The sequence below is a fragment of the Oncorhynchus clarkii genome, chromosome 31 (genome assembly GCF_045791955.1).
Source record: "Oncorhynchus clarkii lewisi isolate Uvic-CL-2024 chromosome 31, UVic_Ocla_1.0, whole genome shotgun sequence".
NCBI lineage: Eukaryota > Metazoa > Chordata > Actinopteri > Salmoniformes > Salmonidae > Oncorhynchus > Oncorhynchus clarkii.
In genome coordinates, this window is record NC_092177.1 from 10442233 (window position 1) to 10457676 (window position 15444).

At 43.0% G+C, this 15444-nt stretch overlaps 1 protein-coding gene across 1 annotated transcript in view; it reads left to right on the top strand.

Annotated features, from left to right (window-relative positions):
* The window catches only part of LOC139391019 (neuroligin-3-like), a 254404-nt gene that overhangs the window by 184486 nt on the left and 54474 nt on the right, over positions 1–15444 (top strand). The window lies entirely within an intron of this gene.

Here is a 15444-nt window from a genome sequence, read left to right on the forward strand (position 1 = left end):
CTCTCTGAGGTTAACTCAGCTCCCTGCTGATTCTCCTCTTTCAGGGCCTGACACAGAGAAGACTGGAGGTGAAAATGTAGTCTGTTCCTGAGCAGTTGGAGAGAGGGTGGTGTTCATTACTTCTGGGCTAGCAACACACACACACTCACACACACCATCTTGAATGGAATAAGGAATGAAGATGTGTGTGCTTGTTGTGTTGTGGGTAGGTCTGCGGAATCAGATGACAGTTTGTCAAAGAATTGAGTTTTTCTGAAATGTCACAATAGATCTTCCTTCCCCGATCCAATTTAAAACATTAGACACAGTCCCAAATGACAGTCCATTCCCTATGTAGTGCTCTACTTTTGATCACCTCTGTATGGGTCCTGGTCAAAAGTAGTGCACTATATAGGGAATAGGGTGCCATTTGGGCCCGTGTCTCCGATGACTGTAGCAGTAAAGCTATAAATACTAATTACATGATTGTTATGATCCTGACACTACCAATCTGTTATCAGTTAACGCCTCCTATCGCTGGAATTAGCTGTCAAGTCTTAGTTTTACTACTCAGATGGTCATTAGATCCCTACTGCCTCAGAGACTCTCACTGTTAGGAAAAATACCTTCAGTTTCACAGTGTAACAGACAGTTGTTCAAGGCAGTTTGAAAGTCTGTGATTCATCAGTTTCCTAACAGTACTTTAGATGCAGACTGATTCAGAGGATCTCACAGTGTAGTATGTGATTCATCAGTTTCCTAACAGTAGGTTAGATGCAGACTGATTCAGAGGATCTCACAGTGTAGTCTGTGATTCATCAGTTTCCTAACAGTAGGTTAGATGCAGACTGATTCAGAGGATCTCACAGTGTAGTATGTGATTCATCAGTTTCCTAACAGTACTTTAGATGCAGACTGATTCAGAGGATCTCACAGTGTAGTATGTGATTCATCAGTTTCCTAACAGTACTTTAGATGCAGACGGATTCAGAGGATCTCACAAAGTAGTATGTTATTCTTCAGTTTCCTAACAGTACTTTAGATGCAGACTGATTCAGAGGATCTCACAGTGTAGTATGTTATTCTTCAGTTTCCTAACAGTACTTTAGATGCAGACTGATTCAGAGCTATGGTTGTAGTTTTCAGAGTAATACAGTGGTTTCTAAGTATTTAATACAACAGATCTCTAACAGCATATGACTATACAACATTGCCATTTCTCTATAGACAAACCTTAATTCCACATCAGTAGACGGACGCATACTGTGCTGCTTCACAGGTTGTCACAGTATAGATTCAGTTTCCCTTAGTTAGTGAAGGTGGTTTCAGTATGTAGTGCAACATGCTAACAGCATATACAGTCTGAAGGTGGTTTCAGTATGTAGTGCAACATGCTAACAGCATATGCAGTCTGAAGGTGGTTTCAGTATGTAGTTCAACATGCTAACAGCATATACATTGTGAAGGTGGTTTCAGTATGTAGTGCAACATGCTAACAGCATATACAGTGTGAAGGTGGTTTCAGTATGTAGTGCAACATGCTAACAGCATATACAGTGTGAAGGTGGTTTCAGTATGTAGTGCAACATGCTAACAGCATATACAGTCTGAAGGTGGTTTCAGTATGTAGTGCAACATGCTAACAGCATATACAGTCTGAAGGTGGTTTCAGTATGTAGTGCAACATGCTAACAGCATATACAGTCTGAAGGTGGTTTCAGTATGTAGTGCAACATGCTAACAGCATATACAGTCTGAAGGTGGTTTCAGTATGTAGTGCAACATGCTAACAGCATATACAGTCTGAAGGTGGTTTCAGTATGTAGTGCAACATGCTAACAGCATATGCAGTCTGAAGGTGGTTTCAGTATGTAGTGCAACATGCTAACAGCATATACCGTGTGAAGGTGGTTTCAGTATGTAGTGCAACAGATGCTAACAGTATATACAGGACATTCAGAGATTTATCCCAAAGCCACTCCTGCGTTGTCTTGGCTGTGTGCTTAGGGTTGTTATCCTGTTGGAAGGTGCACCTTTGCCCCAGTCTGAGGTCCTGAGTGGTCTGGAGCAGGTTTTCATCAAGGATCTCTCTGTACTTTGCTCTGTTCATCTTTCCCTTGATCCTGACTAGTCTCCCAGTCCCTGTCACTGAAAAACATCCCCACAGCATGATGCTGCCACCACCATGCTTCACCGTAGGGATGGTGCCAGGTTTCCTACAGACGTGACGCTTGGCATTCAGGCCAAAGAGTTCAATCTTGGTTGCATCAGACCAGAGAATCTTGTTTCTCATGTTCTGAGTGTCCTTTAGGTACCTTTTGTCCAAGTCCAAGCAGGCTGTCATGTCCCTTTTCCTTAGGAGTGGCTTCCGTCTGGCCACTCTACCATAAAGGCCTGATTGGTGGAGTGCTGCAGAGATGGTTGTCCTTCTGGAAGGTTCTCCCTCTTCCATTTAATAATGATGGAGAACACTGTGTTCTTGGGGACCTTCAATGCTGCAGACATGTTTTGTGCCTAGACAAAATTCTATCTCGGAGCTCAACTGACAATTCCTTCCACCTCATGGCTTGGTTTTTGCTCTGACATGCACTGTCAAATGTGGAACCTTATATAGACAGGTGTGTGCTTTTCCAAATCATGTCCAATTAATTGAATTTACCGCAGGTGGACTCCAATCAAGGTGTAGAAAGATCTCAAGGATGATCAATGGAAACAGGATGAACCTGAGATGAATTTTGAGTCTCATAGCAAAAGTTCTGGATTCTTATGTAAAGAATGCATTTTTATATATATATTTTTCCGGTTTTGGCTTTTGTCGTTATGGGATATTGTGTGTAGGTTGATGACCATTTTTTATTTATTCAATCCATTTTAGAATAAGGTTGTAACATAACAAAATGTGGAAAAAGTAAAGAGGTCTGAATGCTTTCTGAATGCTCTGTATACAGTCTGTGACTGTTGAAGCGTGGCCATTTCCTCCAAAGGGTAATTGTTCAACCAACCAGAAAGACTGACTGTGGATTGACCTTTCTGTTTTTTGGGAGTTTAATCTTGCTGTGGCAATATTTGGTTTGCTTTTGTTTATTTGTTAACCTTGCCATCACAGATGAATTGAATCAGCTGTCAGTTAGGAGTATGGCAGAGTGACTGAGAGAGAGAGAGAGAGAGAGAGACAGAGAGAGAGAGAGAGAGAGAGAGAGAGAGAGAGAAAGAGAGAGAGAGAGAGAGAGAGAGAGACAGAGAGAGAGACAGAGAGAGAGACAGAGAGAGATAGACAGAGAGAGAGAGAGAGACAGAGAGAGTGAGGAGGTGACAGCATTCCCTCCCAAATATGCCCCCCTAGACACAACCACAACAAAACAACCAACAAAAATGGGTCACAACTTCTGCAGCTCTGTGGAACGCTGGATCTGTACATAGTCAATGTTTGTCTTCGAGGGGACTCCTACGGTAGGTAGCTCATCTCTTGGCAGTAGTACCGTAGACTTCTTTATCAATCTACTTGAACAGCAATAATCAACCATAAGGCATTGAAGCCTAACAAACTGTATGCTTTTAAGAAATGCTATGGATGGAAGGAGGGTAGTGTAGAAACCTACCCAACAAATCCAATCCCTCCCAGACAACTTCTTGGACAAAATGTTTCCCTGCAATAGTGAAAGTGTAAACTAAGCAGTAAGAAGCCTCAACAGTATATTTGACTTATCAGCTAACATTTCGTTAAACCTAAGACAACTAACAACAATGACAAATGGTTTGATGAAGAATGTCAAAATCTTAGAAAGAAATAGAGAAACATATCCAGACTAAACATAGAGACCCAGAAAGCCTTTTGTCTATTCCTTCACTATGGTGAATCACTAAAACAATACAGAAATAGACTACGGAAAAAGAAGGAACAGCATGTCAGAAATCAGCTCAATGTAACTGAAGAATCCATAGAATCTAACCACTTCTGGGAAAATTGGAACACACTAAACATACAACACCCATACAAAGAACCAACAACAAAAACACATACAGTTGAAGTCGGAAGTTTACATGCACCTTAGCCAAATACATTTTTCACAATTCCTGACATTTAATCGTAGTAAAAATTACCTGTTTTAGGCCAGTTAGGATCACCACTTTATTTTAAGAATGTGAAATGTCAGAATAATAGTAGAGAGAATGATTTATTTCAGCTTTTATTTCTTTCATCACATTCCCAGTGGGTCAGAAGTTTACGTACACTCAATTAGTATTTGGTAGCATTGCCTTTAAATTGTTTAACTTGGGTCAAATGTTTTGAGTAGCCTTCCACAAGCTTCCCACAATAAATTGGGTGAATTTTGGCCCATTCCTCCTGACAGAGCTGGTGTAACTGAGTCAGGTTTGTAGGCCTCCTTGCTCGCACATGCTTTTTCAGTTCTGCCCACAAATTTTCTATGGGATTGAGGTCAGGGCTTTGTGATGGCCACTCCAATATCTTGACTTTGTTGTCCTCAAGCCATTTTGCCACAACTTTGGAAGTATAGTTGGGGTCATTGTCCATTTGGAAGATCCATTTGCGACCAAGCTTTAACTTCCTGACTGATGTCATGAGATGTTGCTTCAATATATCCACATAATTTTTCTACCTCATGATGCCATCTATTTTGTGAAGTGCACCAGTCCCTCCTGCAGCAAATCACCCCCACAACATGATGCTACCACCCCCGTGCTTCATGGTTGGGAAGGTGTTCTTCAGCTTGCAAGCCTCCCTCTTTTTCCTTCAAGCATAACAATAGTCATTATGGCCAAACAGTTCTATTTTTGTTTCATCAGACTAGATGACATTTCTCCAAAAAGTACGATCTTTGTCCCCATGTGCAATTGCAAACTGTAGTCTGGCTTTTTTGTGGCAGTTTTGGAGCAGTGGCTTCTTCCCTGCTGAGCAAGGTCCTTTGCTGTTGTTCTGGGATTGATTTGCACTTTTCGCACCAATGTATGTTCATCTCTAGGAGGCAGAACGTGTCTCCTTCCTGAGTGGTATGACAGCTGCGTGGTCCCATGGTGTTTATACTTGTTAACTACTGTTTGTACAGATTAACGTGGTACCTTCAGGTGTTTGGAAATTGCTCCCAAGGATGAACCAGACTTGTGGAGGTCTACTATTTATTTCTGAGGTCTTGGCTGATTTCTTTTGATTTTCCCATAATGTCAAGCAAAGAGGCACTGAGTTTGAAGGTAGGCCTTGAAATACATCCACAGGTACAGCTCCAATTGACTCAAATTATGTCAATTAGCCGATCAGAAGCCTCTAAAGCCATGACATCATTTTCTGGAATTTTCCAAGCTGTTTAAAGGCACAGTTAACTTAGTGTATGTAAACTTCTGACCTACTAGAGTTGTGATACAGTGAATTATAGGTGAAATAATCTGTTTGTAAACAATTGTTGGAAAAACTGAGAATCAGCTTTTAAAGACTACCAGAACACAAAAAGGCCTATGGGGTTGATGGTGTACATTTACATTTTAGTCAAGGTCTGGTTACCACAATCCACAAAAGTGAAGACAAATTTGACCCCAATAATTATCATGGAATCTGTGTCAACAGCTGAGGAATCTCTGAAAAATCCTCTGCTGTATAATAAACAGCAGACTCCAATATTTCCTCAGTGAAAACCATGTCCTGAGCAAATGTAAAATTGGCTTCTTACCAAAATACTGTATGACAGACCACGTATACATCCTGCACACCCTTGTTGACAAACAAACAAAAGAAAAGAAAAGTCTTCTCATGCTTTGTTTATGTGAAATTATTTCATTTTGCCCTGAGGGTCTGCTATACAAATTGATGGAAAGCGGTGTTGGGGTAAAAACACGTCATTATAAAATCCATGTACACAAACAACAAGTGTGCAGTTACTTTAAAATTAGCAATAAAGACACAGCTCTTCTGCACAGATTCTGTCAGACCTGGACCCTGACAGTGAATCTTAGAAAGACAAAAATAATGGTGTTACAAATAAGGTCCAGTTCCCACGACCACAAATACAAATTCTATCAAGACATTGTTGCACTAGAGCACACAAAACACTATACATACAGTGCCTTGCGAAAGTATTCGGCCCCCTTGAACTTTGCGACCTTTTGCCACATTTCAGGCTTCAAACATAAAGATATAAAACTGTATTTTTTTGTGAAGAATCAACAACAAGTGGGACACAATCATGAAGTGGAACGACATTTATTGGATATTTCAAACTTTTTTAACAAATCAAAAACTGAAAAATTGGGCGTGCAAAATTATTCAGCCCCTTTACTTTCAGTGCAGCAAACTCTCTCCAGAAGTTCAATGAGGATCTCTGAATGATCCAATGTTGACCTAAATGACTAATGATGATAAATACAATCCACCTGTGTGTAATCAAGTCTCTGTATAAATGCACCTGCACTGTGATAGTCTCAGAGGTCCGTCAAAAGCGCAGAGAGCATCATGAAGAACAAGGAACACACCAGGCAGGTCCGACATACTGTTGTGAAGAAGTTTAAAGCTGGATTTGGATACAAAAAAAATTCCCAAGCTTTAAACATCCCAAAGAGCACTGTGCAAGCGATAATATTGAAATGGAAGGAGTATCAGACCACTGCAAATCTACCAAGACCTGGCCGTCCCTCTAAACTTTCAGCTCATACAAGGAGAAGACTGATCAGAGATGCAGCCAAGAGGCCCATGATCACTCTGGATGAACTGCAGAGATCTACAGCTGAGGTGGGAGACTCTGTCCATAGGACAACAATCAGTCGTATATTGCACAAATCTGGCCTTTATGGAAGAGTGGCAAGAAGAAAGCCATTTCTTAAAGATATCCATAAAAAGTGTCGTTTAAAGTTTGCCACAAGCCACCTGGGAGACACACCAAACATGTGGAAGAAGGTGCTCTGGTCAGATGAAACCAAAATTGAACTTTTTGGCAACAATGCAAAACGTTATGTTTGGCGTAAAAGCAACACAGCTCATCACCCTGAACACACCATCCCCACTGTCAAACATGGTGGTGGCAGCATCATGGTTTGGGCCTGCTTTTCTTCAGCAGGGACAGGGAAGATGGTTAAAATTGATGGGAAGATGGATGGAGCCAAATACAGGACCATTCTGGAAGAAAACCTGATGGAGTCTGCAAAAGACCTGAGACTGGGACGGAGATTTGTCTTCCAACAAGACAATGATCCAAAACATAAAGCAAAATCTACAATGGAATGGTTCAAAAATAAACATATCCAGGTGTTAGAATGGCCAAGTCAAAGTCCAGACCTGAATCCAATCGAGAATCTGTGGAAAGAACTGAAAACTGCTGTTCACAAATGCTCTCCATCCAACCTCACTGAGCTCGAGCTATTTTGCAAGGAGGAATGGGAAAAATGTCAGTCTCTCGATGTGCAAAACTGATAGAGACATACCCCAAGCGACTTACAGCTGCAAAAGGTGGCGCTACAAAGTATTAACTTAAGGGGGCTGAATAATTTTGCACGTCCAATTTTTCAGTTTTTGATTTGTTAAAAAAGTTTGAAATATCCAATAAATGTCGTTCCACTTCATGATTGTGTCCCACTTGTTGTTGATTCTTCACAAAAAAATACAGTTTTATATCTTTATGTTTGAAGCCTGAAATGTGGCAAAAGGTCGCAAAGTTCAAGGGGGCCGAATACTTTCGCAAGGCACTGTACCTCAGCATAAACATCAGCGCCACAGGTAACTTCCACAAAGCTGTGAACGATCTGAGAGACAAGAAGGGCCTTCAATGCCAACAAAAGGAACACAAAACTCGACATCCCAATAAGGATCTGGCTATAATTAGTTAAATCAGTTATAGAACCCATTGCCCTTTATGGTTGTGTGGGGTCTGGGGTCCGCTCACCAACCAAGACTTCACAAAATGGGACAAACACCCAATTGAGACTCTGCACGCAGAATTCTGCAAAAATATACTTTGTCTACAACGCAAAACACCAAACAATGCATGCAGAGCAGAATTAAGACTGGATTTATAGACTATAGACTATACATCCAGAGAAAAGCTGTTAAATTCTACAACCACTTAAAAGGAAGTGATGCACACACTTTCCACCACAAAGTTCTCAAAGATGAACCTAGAGAAGAGTCTCATCGGCCAGCTGGTTCTCGGGCTCTGTTCACAAACACAAGCAGACCCCACAGAGTCCCAGCTACAGAGAGATGAACCTAGAGAAGAGTCTCATCGGCCAGCTGGTTCTCGGGCTCTGTTCACAAACACTAGCAGACCCCACAGAGTCCCAGGACATTTAGACCTAACCTAACTATAAGAAATCACATAGGAAAGAATCAACCAAAAACAGAGCAAATTGCAATTCTACCTGGCCCTAAACAGCAAGTAAACAGTGGCAGAATACCTGACCACAGTGACTGGCCCAAAATTAAGAAAGTCCTTGACTATGTGCACACTGCCCACAAAATGAGGTGGAAACTGAGATGCACTTCCTAACCTCCTGCCAAATTCATGACCATATTAGAGACATACTGTATATTTCCCACAGATCACACAGACCCTAAATTAATTTGAAAACAAATCAAACATTGATAACCTCCCATATCTGTTTGGCAAAATATCACAATATGCAATCACAGCAGCAAGATTTGTGGCCTGTTGCCATGAGAAAACGGCAACCTATGGAGCACAAACAACATTATTATTACTATACCATCTATATTTATCTGTTTATTTAGCTTTAATTACAACTATTTGCACATGCACAAAACATTGTACATAGCTGATAATATAACACCTGAAATATCTTTTTGAATATAAATTCAGTGCAATATTTACTGTTAATTTCCAATTGTTTTCTGTTGAGTAATTTTTTTCTCACTTTGTTTTATTGTTTATTTCACTTCCTACTGCAATGTAAACATATGTTTATCATGCCAATGAAGACCCTTTGAATTGAAAGAGAAAGAGAGAGAGGGAGAGAGAGAGAGCGAGAAAGATGAGGGTAGAGAGAGAGAGACAGAGAGAGAGTGTGACAGAGAGAGAGAGAGAAAGATGAAGGTAAAGAGAGAGAGAGTGTGACAGAGAGAGAGTGAGAAAGATGAGGGTAGAGAGAGAGAGAGACAGAGAGAGAGAGAGAGATAGGGTGGCCATATTGTGATCTCATTAGGTCCATATTTGATAGCCCTGCCAGATGTGAGCGTGTGTGTGAGTGACATAGTGCTGGGGAGTGATCTCTATCATGCTGAAATCACATCTCATCTGACAGCCCTGAATCTAATAAAGCTCATGTTTCCTGACAGATTCAGAGCAGAGAGAGTCCATAGCACACACAAACAAACACACACACACACACACAAACACACACACACAAACAGACAGACAGACAGACAGACAGACACACACAGACACACACAGACACATGCATGCACACAGACAGAAACACACACGCACAGACAGACAGACAGACACTGTAATGTGTGCATGGTTGTTGTTCAAAGCAATGGTATGAGATGGTATTTTAGCAAAAAAAAATGTAAACGTGTGACATAGTTTTCTGTGTTGTGTATATCAAAACATCTCAGAGACGTTTTTCTTTAGTCTGTGATGAATCGAAAAAAGCTGACTGAAAACAAAGTTCTTTCAGTGGAAATCAAAGATGATTACATCCCAAATGTCACAATATTCCCTACATAGTGCACTATAGTGCCATTTGGAACGCAAACAGAGATGAAATAGTAGCATGAGTCACTGGAGAGGGGAGACATTGAAATGCCTTTCTCCCCACAAAGGATGCAGTCACACACAATGAATACTCTCAGTGGACAGTGGATCCCAGTCAGGAAGTTTAACAGTGCAAGGCTTTCTCCTCCTCTCCTCTCCTCTTCTCTTCTCTCTCTTGTTGTCTCTCTCTCTCCCTCTCTCTCTCATCCCTTCTCATCTCTCTCTCCTCTCTCTCCCTCCCTCTCTCCCTCATCCCATCTCCTCTCTCCTCCCTTCTCCTCTCTCTCTCCCTCTCTCTCTCATCCCTTCTCATCTCTCTCTCCCTCTCTCTCTCTCATCCCTTCTCCTCTCTCTCTCCTCTCTCTCCCTCCCTCTCTCCCTCATCCCATCTCCTCTCTATCCTCCCTTCTCCTCTCTCTCTCCCTCTCTCTCTCATCCCCTCTCCTCTCACTCATCCCTTCTCTTCTCTCTCTCTCCCTCACTCTCTCCCTCATCCCATCTCCTCTCTCTCATCCCTCCTCCTCTCTCTCTCCTCTCTCTCCCTCCCTCTCTCCCTCATCCCATCTCCTCTCTCTCCTCCCATCTCCTCTCTCTCTCCCTCTCTCTCTCTCATCCCTTCTCTTCTCTCTCATCCCTTCTCTTCTCCCTCTCTCTCTCTCATCCCTTCTCCTCTCCCTCTCGCTCTCTCTCTCGCTCTCCTCCCTTCTCCTCTCTCTTTCCCTCTCTCTCTCTCATCCCATCTCCTCTCTCTCCTCCCTTTTCCATCCTCTCTCCTCTCCCCCCTTCTCTCTCTAATCCCCTCTCCTCTCTCTCTCTCTCCCCCTCTCCTCTCTCTCAGCTCCTCTCCGCTTTCTCCCTCCCTCTCTCTAATCCCCTCTCCTCTCCTCTCTCTCTCGCTCTCTCTCTCTCTCCCTCATCTCCTCTCCTCTCTTTCTCCCTCCCTCTCCCTCTCATCCCCTATCCTCTCTCTTCTTTTTTGTCGTTCATCATCCTGTGTCAGAGAATAGATAATAGAAGCCTACAGCTCAACTCTCAAATGCTATTCTGTGTTATAAAGACATTAGTCTAGACATGACATCCTGGTTGTACAGACGCCATTTGCCAAACATGTCTGTTGTATAGATCAGTATGTTGTTGTTGTTGTTTTTATCTATGACATCACAGAGAGTTTAGGATGTGCGATGGGCTTGTTTTCCAACGTCTTTTGCTGTCTCTGTGTTGGCCATGGTCATGGCCCCTTTCCAAACCACATCAGCAATCTATGTCCTCATCCAATTGTGTTAAAACACTATTGCATACAGTTAGGGTTAGCGCTAACCCTAACCCAAGTGGATGGAGGGGAGAGGAGTGTCTGCTGAACATCTTAATGTGAATATACAGTTGGAAGTTTACATACACCTTAGCCAAGTACATTTTTCACAATTCCTGACATTTAATCCTAGTAAAAATGCCCTGTTTTAGGTCAGTTAGGATCACCACTTTATTTGAAGGATGTGAAATGTCAGAATAATAGTAGAGAGAATGATTGATTTCAGCTTTTATTTCTTTCATCACATTCCCAGTGGGTCAGAAGTTTACATACACTCAATTAGTATCTGGTAACATTGCCTTTAAATTGTGAACTTGGGTCAAATGTTTCAGGTAGCCTTCCACAAGCTTCCCACAATAAGTTGGGTGAATTTTGGCCCATTCCTCCTGACAGAGCTGGTGTAACTGAGTCAGGTTTGTAGGCCTCCTTGCTCACACACGCTTTTTCAGTTCTGCCCACAAATATTCTATAGGATTGAGGTCAGGGCTTTGTGATGGCTACTCCAATACCTTGACTTTGTTGTCCTCAAGCCATTTTGCCACAACATTGGAAGTATGCTTGGGGTCATTGTCCATTTGGAAGACTCATTTGGGACCAAGCTTTAACTTCCTGACTGATGTCTTGAGATGTTGCTTCAATATATCCACGTAATTTTTCTCCTCATGACGCCATCTATTTTGTGAAGTGCACCAGTCCCTCCTGCAGCAAAGCACCCCCACCTGATGCCCCCACACCCCCACAACATGATGCTGCCACCCCCGTGCTTCACTGTTGGGATGGTGTTCTTCGGCTTGCAAGCCTCCCCCTTTTTCCTCTAATCATAACCATGGTCATTATGGCCAAACAGTTCTATTTTTGTTTCATCAGACCAGAGGACATTTCTCCAAAAAGTACGATCTTTGTCCCCATGTGCAGTTGCAAACCGTAGTCTGGCTTTTTAATGTCGGTTTTGGAGCAGTTACTTCTTCCTTGCTGAGCGGCCTTTCAGGTTATGTCGATATAGGACTCGTTTTACTGTGGATATAGATACTTTTGTACCTGTTTCCTCCAGCATCTTCACAAGGTCCTCTGCTGTTGTTCTGGGATTGATTTGCACTTTTCGCACCAAAGTACGTTCATCTCTAGGAGACAGAACGCGTCTCCTTCCTGAGCGGTATGACGGCTGCGTGGTCCCATGGTGTTTATACTTGTTTACTATTGTTTGTACAGATGAACGTGGTACAATCAGGTGTTTGGAAATTGCTCCCAAGGATGAACCAGACCATTTTTCCTGAGATCTTGGCTGATTTATTTCGATTTTCCCATGATGTCAAGCAAATCAATTAGCCTATCAGAAGCTTCTAAAGCCATGACATAATTTTCTGGAATTTTCCAAGCTGTTTAAAGGCACAGTCAACTTAGTGTATATAAACGTCTGACCCACTGGAATTGTGATACAGTGAATAAAAGTGAAATAATCTGCCTGTAAACAATTGTTGGAAAAATGACTTGTGTCATGCACAAAGTAGATGTCCTAACTGACTTGCCAAAACTATAGTTTGTTAGCACGGAATTTGTGGAGTGGTTGAAAAACGAGTTTTAATGCCTCCAACCTAAGTGTATGTAAACATCCGACTTCAACTGTACCAGGCCTAGGGAGCAGGAGACTAGAGAGAGGTAGCTAGCTTTAGAAACTCAACAAGATCTCACAGTATCAATTTGAAATCCGACGTTTTATGGACAAACGCTTGCTAGAACGTTGTGGACGGCGCTGGCGGAGTGGTCTAAACTGCTCCGGCTCAGAGGATCGCGGGTTGGTGTGTCTGTCTGTCTGTCTGTCTGTGCGTGTGTGTTTCTGTCTGTGTGCATGCATGTGTCTGAGACTGTGTGAGAGTTGTCACAGAGTGAAGCACAGCCAGCCTATTTTAGTGGTGAGTTTACATGTCGTGCCTGCTTGCATTAGGAGCAGATTGTGTTCTGTGTGGCTGCAGGCTGTAGCACAACGGACAGGGTAGGAAACACTGGCCACAGATCTATAGCACACACACACACACACACGCGCACACACACACATTCAGCACACACACACACACACACACACACACACACACACAGCACACACACACATTCAGACACACACACACACACACACACACACACACACACACACACACACACACACACACACACACACACACACACACACACACACACACACACACCCAGCCAAGACAATGTGTTTGCACTGCAGGACCAAACACTAACCATGTCTGGCTGCTAACAGCAGCACAACTCACACCTGATACTGTTGCCGTAGTTACACAACTCACACCTGATACTGTTGCCGTAGTTACACAACTCACACCTGATACTGTTGCCGTAGTTACACAACTCACACCTGATACTGTTGCCGTGGTTACACAACTTACACTGACCAAACAACTACTAGTCTATCTGACCAAGTGGAAATCTAAACACACGTAACGTTATTAGGGAAGCATTATCATACATACTGTAGTACCTTTACATTCTGCTCATTTAGCAGACGGTCTCATACAGAGAGACTTACATTCACTGCATTAAGGTAGTTAAAACAACCATATATCACATTCATTGCAAGTTAAACACTTGAGTTTTTAATAGCTATTAGCTAATGTACCAGTTGAGTTACATACCAGTATTAGGGAAGGACACAGTAATATTCATAGCTAATGTACCAGTTGAGTTACATGCCAGTATTAGGGAAGCATCATTGCTCTCTAACAGGGGCGGAGCATCATTGTTCTCTAACAGGGGCGGAGCATCATTGGTATCTAACAGGGGCGAATTATCATTGGTCTCTAGCAGGGGCAGAGCATCATTGTTCTCTAACAGGGGCGGAGCATCATTGGTCTCTAACAGGGGCGGAGCATCATTGTTCTCTAACAGGGGCGGAGCATCATTGGTCTCTAACAGGGGCGAATTATCATTGGTCTCTAACAGGGGCGGAGCATCATTGGTATCTAACAGGGGCGGAGCATCATTGTTCTCTAACAGGGGCGGAGCATCATTGGTCTCTAACAGGGGCGAATTATCATTGGTCTCTAACAGGGGCGGAGCATCATTGTTCTCTAACAGGGGCGGAGCATCAATGTTCTCTAACAGGGGCAGAGCATCATTGGTCTCTAACAGGGGCGGAGCATCATTGCTCTCTAACAGGGGCGAAGCATCATTGTTCTCTAACAGGGGCGGAGCATCATTGGTCTCTAACAGGGTCATCTGAAACACGTTCTGAGCAGAGGACTACCACATCATCTGCGTTCCAAATGGCACCCTGTAGTGCACTACTGTTGACCAGGGCCCATAGGGTAGTGCACTACTGTTGACCAGGGCCCATAGGGTAGTGCACTACTGTTGACCAGGGCCCATAGGGTAGTGCACTACTGTTGACCAGGGCCCATAGGGTAGTGCACTACTGTTGACCAGGGCCCATAGGGTAGTGCACTACTGTTGACCAAGGCCCATAGAGTAGTGCACTACTGTTGACCAGGGCCCATAGGGTAGTGCACTACTGTTGACCAGGGCCCATAGGGTAGTGCACTACTGTTGACCAGGGCCCATAGGGTAGTGCACTACTGTTGACCAGGGCCCATAGGGTAGTGCACTACTGTTGACCAGGGCCCATAGGGTAGTGCACTACTGTTGACCAGGGCCCATAGGGTAGTGCACTACTATTGACCAGGGCCCATAGGGTAGTGCACTACAGTTGACCAGGGCCCATAGGGTAGTGCACAACTGTTGACCAAGGCCCATATGGTAGTGCACTACTATTGACCAGGACCCATAGGGTAGTGCACTACTGTTGACCAGGGCCCATAGGGTAGTGCACTACTGTTGACCAGGGCCCATAGATTGCTATTATGGATGCCACCACACTGTCTTTTAAAGGCCCACAATGCAGCGTTTATCTCCATATCAAATCATTACAGTGGGGCAAAAAAGTATTTAGTCAGCCACCAATTGTGCAAGTTCTCCAACTTAAAAAGATGAGAGAGGCCTGTAATTTTCATCATAGGTACACTTCAACTATGACCGACAAAATGAGGAAAAAAAATCCAGAAAATCACATTGTAGGATTTTTTATGAATTTATTTGAAAATTATGAAACAAAAGCACTACTTAGCAACGAGCAATTTCTCAAGCAAGAACTTTCTCTGACTGTCTGGGAGTTGTCTGAGTCCTAGCTGGAGGAGCCTAATGTGACATGGAAACTAGCTGTTATTCGCTGAGCGGTTTGAAACTCTCTGTTTTGGTCTATTAGCTCATTCCGCCTGGTGATGTCACCATGGAAGGCCAAAACTCCGTCCCACCAGAACAGGCTGAAATCTCAGGTGGTCTTTTCAAACAGCTCTTACACTGTAATGGCATCATCATCATTTTTTACAATTTCACAGTACTATTTCATCCTAATAGTGTGGATATACA